The sequence below is a fragment of the Gorilla gorilla genome, chromosome 15 (genome assembly GCF_029281585.2).
Source record: "Gorilla gorilla gorilla isolate KB3781 chromosome 15, NHGRI_mGorGor1-v2.1_pri, whole genome shotgun sequence".
Classification (NCBI taxonomy): domain Eukaryota; kingdom Metazoa; phylum Chordata; class Mammalia; order Primates; family Hominidae; genus Gorilla; species Gorilla gorilla.
In genome coordinates this window covers 99,977,155-99,983,306 of record NC_073239.2, presented here as the reverse complement: position 1 = coordinate 99,983,306, position 6,152 = coordinate 99,977,155, and the positions used below count along the sequence as shown (strand labels likewise).

The following is a 6,152-nucleotide window of genomic DNA, read 5'->3' as shown; positions in this document are numbered from 1 at the left end:
TCTCCTTGTCCATGTCACTCTCCTTGGACTGGTTCATTAACACCTTTTTAATCATCTTTCTCTCTTGACGTCAAATGCTACTGTTTGGTTTGAAATTTTAATGTCTAACATTTATATATTGATTAAATATACTATTACGTGTGGTTTGCAATATTGACTGACTTGTGGAGTGGCTTGAGCCTATGTACCCATGGATCTTATTGCTGAGTGGTGGGTAGTACCAAGAAGAATTTCCTCCTTGGGAAAAAATTCCATGTGGCTCATAGTTTCTATTACTGAAATAGTAAAATTCTGACTGTGAAAATACACAAATGTGCATGGATCTGGTTATGTCTGATCTTGTGCCACTCACGACAAAGTGACAGTGAATATTTTTGTTTTTGTTGTTAGTTTCTAATTCCAGCAATAGTCTTAAATTGGGGCTCAAGGAACAAAGCAAGAAGGTCCTCTAAGAATCTCAGAAGAATTCATACCAAAGAACTTAACCTGAGGCTACCTCTTCAGTTGGATAGCTTGTAGACTTGTTGGATCCCAGCTGTCTTATATGTGCTGTGGTAAATAAACATTTTCTGGCCTTCATAAAATTTTGAGAAATTGGATACTGGAAAATAGGAAGAAAGCATAGAATAAAGTTTATTGTTATTAAATTAAACATGTAATGGAACAACGTAGATCAAGCCCAGTTCAATATTATAACATTTACAAACATTTTGAAACAGCAAAATCATTACCATGTGAAATCTAACTTATTTGGTAGGATTATCTTGTTTTTCCTGCGTAGTTACTTTAATTATTTTACACTAATGTTCCAAGATTTTCCTTTCTAGATAAAGTAAATTTTTCAGCTATCTTGTAGTAACCTTTCGAAACTTCAAATGTTTCTAGTATGCTTTTAAAAAGTAAAAAAAAAAAAGCAAAAGTATTGAGTTTTTATAAAAAAGACATATTTTGGTTCAAAATAGCAAAATAAAGAAAATAGTGAATTAGAAAACCATGGATGATGCCTTTTTTACTCAAGTTGATTGTAATATTTTAACTAAATTTTATATTGTCTTTGTGAGTAGGTAAAAGGACAAGACAGCTTGACACTAATAATTGTCCTCCCTCTCACTCCAGTGAAAAGTTGACTGTTTTCTATACAATTGCATAATGAAATTGAAGTTGATTAAGAACCTTATATTGGCATAGCATGTATCTACATTTTATAATAAGAATAAAGCTTTCAGTCTAGGTGTGAGTCTAATAGACCTTTTTGTTAGCTGAAACTATGGACAAATTTCCTGAGCCTCTCCAGGAATTAATAAAGGTAACCTTCAAGACAGGCTGTTGTAAGGCTTAAGTATGGTAATTCTGTGTTTAGGCACTTATCACAGTCAGTCTCATCAAGCCCTTAAATGATAGCTATTGTCATTTTATTAACATTATTAAACGCCAACTTTTATGAATTCACATTAATTGTTTAGGTATGAGGATACATACAGTCAACAAAGATATAACTAAAACAACAAAAAAAGCATTCAGGTTTAAAATCAAAGACTACTCTGAAAACGTTTGTAGTAGAAATAATTATTTTATTTTGACTTTTACTTAAATTGCAAACATCCAAACATTTATCATTTAGGAATACAACTATAAATAATGTTAGTAAATTTCTTGTTATTGGCAAAAAGCTTGCATCTGCAGATTATTGAATATCAAAACAGAAATTGAGTTTATCATCAAAATGTTTAATGTCATAACTGCCTTTCTCTGATGCATGTTTCATAAAGCTGAATCACTTAGTTTTGTATAGTTTCTACCTGTGGAAGAGGAACTTCCTCTTGCTCAGCTGTATAACAAGTCAGCCAAAGATAGCTATATTGACAGCTGGAAATCAAGTCAATTTCTCTGATCTATACTCTGATTTTAGGAAGTGGCCTCTTCAATTATTTCTTACGAATAGAATTTCCTTTGTGGACTGAGGCAATCCTTGACTTAGTTTCCAGATCAGATATGTCTTGTTTTACTACTCCTGTTAAATGCTGGAATTGTGTTCTGTAATTTTAGTACTAATCCCAGCCAGTCCTTCAGAGTGCCGCCATGAACTTCCTTGATGATTTGCTTTTGTCGAATTTTGAAAATTAGGAGACATTTTCCTCATAGTTTTTATTTTACGTTCGTGTCTTTATCCTTTTCTCTTGCCTAAAGAACATCATGTTTCTGATAACATGCCATGCTCTGAAATACCTTTGTCATCTGAAGTCCCTTCTCTGATGCCTTTCCATTCTCAACACCAGCACATACCCAGTTCTATCCGTGTGTTTTAGTCAGGTATAGTGGACACAAATAAACACTGTACTCCATTCCAGCCTTGAAAGAAGAAGCAAATTGTTTGCTCTGTCAAAGTGGTGCAAGAAAATAAAATTAAAAAAAAAAAATCCCAGTGTGTGCTAAGTCAACAGTAGTCACCCTAGGCCAGTCAGTGACTTTGCATGTGAGGTAAATTTGTGTGCTCTGGGGGAAAAGTAGAGGAAGATATTTGAGGTCTAAGACACTTGAAATGACAAGAAAGGCAAGCTATTTCAAATGGCATGGCACAGATGCAGTCAGGAGAGGGCATAGTATATCTGCAGCATTGTCTTTAGAACAGGACTATCCTGGGTTTATGTAAAACCATCATTAGTCACCTGCTGTGTGATCTCCCTCAACTGCCCTGACAGATTACTCACTCATCTGTAAAAATGAGAGTAAAAAGCTATCTCATTGAGGGTAAGGGTTAAAAATGAAAATACTTATGTTAAAGACCTGCAACAACATAGTAGGAACATGAAATATCAGTGATAATGATGATAATAGTAATACTTACTACTGTGTTTTAATTTAGGATCTTTAAGATGGAGAGCACCCTTTCAATGATTAGGAGAGACACAACATGAAAATAGCTTATTATTTACAGATCTTGAGGGGTATAGACATGTCTGGAGGCCACACACATGAGGGTTAAGGAGCAGGCGGAGAGACAGAGAGAAGGAGACCATGGATCAATGTCTTTATTGGGATCTAGGATATTATTCAAACAGATTTCCTATGGGAAGTTTTGCTTGGTAGGTTTAAAGCAAGCAGACACAAAGTCTCAGAGGTAACATTGTGACTGGAAAATGGTCACAGTTGCATATCTGCACAGTCCATATGGGATGTGCAGATTAGCAGGGCCAGTCAAGTAGGCTATATCTAGCTGTCGCTTAGGGAAGTGGTGACAACTGGGAAGTTGTTTAAGGCAGATATCTGGATTGATTACACCGGGGAACTGAGAGTTGGTGTAGGACTAGAAACTGTTTCAAGAGTGACTAAGCTTTACTTCTGGTATAAAAAAATGTAAACATATTCAAAATGGATACCAAGGCAACATAAAATTATAAGAATTCACTATATATTGGCATAATCATTGTATTGGTATCAGCTGAAAATCTCTTACTTACCCAGTCTCCCTCCTGCCATGTTTCCTTCCATATTTACCCCTCAAGATATATATTGTCAATTTACATAGTTTTACTCTCTAAGTTTGCCTTTGAACATCAACCAAATTCATACACACAAATGTTGGTGTAACTGTAATGGGTATCATTTTTTTTTCAGGACTCTTACCCTCTAGTAACGTACTTGCCATTCCTTACCTTCTTTAGCAATTTCTCCAAACAGAGCAAGTGACCAGTCACCACAGCAGCCTCAAGCCCCAGATTTCAAAATTTTCCGTGGAAAATTAAGGTTGCTATTTGAAACAAAGAGAATGAAGCCAAGCAAAGTAAATAACAAAAGTGAGTATGCTCTGGATATGAAAATTTTAAAGCAATGTTACTAAAGTTGTAATAATGGCCCATAGAAGAAGTATGCATAAACACACACCATGTCATTTGACATTTATTTCTTTGCAAAGTGATTTGATGTTTCAGGGCTTAAAAATATTGTGAAATCTATTTAATATTTATATAGCAATTTATATTTGTTACAATCTTACACGACTTTTATTACTTTGTGATTTATACTTGCCCAGTGTGCAAACTACTTCCCACATATTAAGGGAGAGCTTTTGAAACTGATCACTTTTTCAGCCTCAATAAATTGTCATGTCATAAATTACAGTAAGATTAAACACTCATTAGTTCAGTAACCTGTTCAAGTCCAGTGTAAGCTAATGCAGCCTAAAGGAAATAGACCAGCATTCTTAGACATGGCATTGATCTCTGTGCTTTTTTGAGTTGATGCTCCCTTCAATGACAGTATTTGATTCTATAATTGAGACTTTCAATAAGAATCCGTAAGAATTTAAGAAAATTTAGCTACTTAAATATTCAATAAATTCAAATATCCTGAAAAACCTACATTGTTCAAAGCAGGATCAATGATTTTGAATTATCAGAAATTCATCTAAGTTTCAAGAATATGTTTTGAATTTGATTGGCTCAATTCAGAGTTATTAAGCTAGTGTTCGATACTAGGTTCAAAGTGGTATACAGCAAACAGTGAAAGGGATAGGGCATCTGTAATGTGTAACTGACATTTCCTGTATCCCTTTTTCTATTTACGGTATAATCGAGATACCACATAAATCTGGGTTTTGAATAAATAAGGCAGGTATAAACTAACCAAGAGCATCCTGGAGCTGACATTTGCTTGCACTGTGTCACTAGAACTAAGCTGTGAATCATAATGCTTCATATTGCTTCAACATTTAATATGAAATTACAGAGCAAGGCAATAAGTAGGGCTGAATAATTTTATTGCAGTATATTACTTGGTTGCATACCCTAACTCAACGTTTTAAGTTAAAGACAATCTTTAGGCCAGACGCAGTGGTTCACGCCTGTAATCCCAGCACTTTGGGAGGCTGAGGCGGGCGGATCACCTGAGGTCAGGAGTTTAAGATCAGCCTGGCCAACATGACGAAACCCCATCTTTAGTCAAAATACAAAAATTAGCCAGGCGTCATGGAGCCTGTAATCCCAGCTACTTGGGAGGCTGAGACAGGAGAAACATTTGAATCAGGAGCTGGAGGTTGCAGTGAGCTGAGATCACGTCACTGCACTCCGGTCTAGGGGACGCAGCAAGACTCTGTCTCAAAAAAATAAAAAAAAATCTTGAAAGCCTGCTGATAGTTAAAATTCTGTTGATTTAATTAACCACATATTAATTGTTCTTCAATAGAAATAATTTTTATTTATGAAACTTTGTTTTATGTGTAGATACTAACTTTATTAATAATAATGCTCCCCACTTTCATATATGCTACATCACTGACCAATTTTAAGTGTTTTCTCTTTTCCAGAAATCACAGGAGAAACCAAAGATGTTTTGGCATCAACTAAACTTGGATTGTAACATTGACTCTGCCACTTTCTAGTTGTAATGAGCTTCAATTTTTGTCTTCTTATAAAATGAGGATAATATTCCACACTTCACAGAGTTATTGTAAGAATCCATTTAAGTAAATGAAGTAACTGACATGAAAACTGATTATACAACTTGCCTAAAGTCTTCCAACTAGGAACGATGCTGCATATATTTAAATCTCTGTCTGTGCCACTAAGGTAAGTGATTTTGAACATCTTGTTGGTATTGGAAACAGTGCACAGTAAACTGTTATGTACTCTACCTTTATTTCCACACGGAACCTTGCACACTGCTTCTATTAAATACACACAGTTATAAATCTTATGCATTTAAAGTTTCTGTGTAAATCTCCTACTCTGAATACTAAGGTAGAGAAGAAAGGTGCTCCTTCCGGTTCAAGAAGGTTATACAAACCAGTTCTAAGAAAGAGCCAGCCCTTCTTACCATGTAGTCATTTTAAAATAGATCGACAAATTATTTAATAATCCTCCACCCTTCTAAAGGTGGAGGCTGATTTCCCTTACCTTAAACAAGTACTATACTTACTAATTTGCTTCTAATGAATGAAATATGGTGGAGGCGATTATGTGTGATTTCTGAGACTAGATCATAAAAGAAACTGCCTTATCCTGTTCTTTCTCTTAGACTGCTTGCTCTGGGGAAAATCTGTTGTCATGTCATGTGAACCCTCAAGCAGCCCTAAAGAAAGGTCCACATGGCAAACAATTGAGTTCTTCTGCCAGCAGCCAGCAAGGAAATGAAACCCTGTGCCAATAGCCACATAA

The 6,152-nt window shown here is 35.3% G+C and overlaps 1 long non-coding RNA gene across 1 annotated transcript; it reads left to right on the top strand.

Moving 5' to 3' along the window:
- Window positions 1–523: 523 nt before the first annotated feature.
- Window positions 524–5,563, top strand: LOC129526737 (uncharacterized). Its single transcript, XR_008671472.1, has 3 exons — window positions 524–554; window positions 3,663–3,794; window positions 5,303–5,563. It is a non-coding gene; the product is annotated as an uncharacterized lncRNA (long non-coding RNA).
- Window positions 5,564–6,152: the final 589 nt, after the last annotated feature.